The sequence below is a fragment of the Bison bison genome, unplaced genomic scaffold (assembly GCF_000754665.1).
Source record: "Bison bison bison isolate TAMUID 2011002044 unplaced genomic scaffold, Bison_UMD1.0 scf7180017864177, whole genome shotgun sequence".
Taxonomy (NCBI): domain Eukaryota; kingdom Metazoa; phylum Chordata; class Mammalia; order Artiodactyla; family Bovidae; genus Bison; species Bison bison.
In genome coordinates, this window is record NW_011494749.1 from 854438 (window position 1) to 854873 (window position 436).

The window sequence follows — 436 nt, forward strand, 5'->3', positions numbered from 1 at the left end:
GCAACCCACTACAGTATTCTTGCCTGAAGAATCCCATGGACAGAGAAACCCGGTGGGTTACAGTCCATGGGGTCACAGAGTTGGACACGACTGAGGTGACTTAGCACGTGAATGAAATAACTATCGTGAAGTTGCTCAGTCGTGTCCGACTCTTCATGACCCCATGGACTGTAGCCCACCCGGCCCCTCCATCCATGGAGTTTTCTAGGCAAGAGTACTGGAGTGGGTTGCCATTTCCTTCTCCATGAAATAACTGTAGGAACCTGCTTTTCTGTGGATGCCAAAAGCAACGGTGAGAGAAGCAAAGTCCTGGAGAAAACAAACCGATTCATAAATAAAGTTCAAAATCAAACAAAATAAGATATACTCAGTAATACATACGTGATAAAATTACAAAGAAGAATAAAAGAAGGTGAGATAAAATTCAGAAAAGTCA

The 436-nt window shown here is 43.1% G+C and overlaps 1 protein-coding gene across 1 annotated transcript in view; it reads left to right on the top strand.

Annotated features, from left to right (window-relative positions):
* The window catches only part of THADA (thyroid adenoma associated), a 333765-nt gene that overhangs the window by 4991 nt on the left and 328338 nt on the right, over nucleotides 1–436 (top strand). The gene's annotated exons all lie outside the window — the stretch shown is intronic.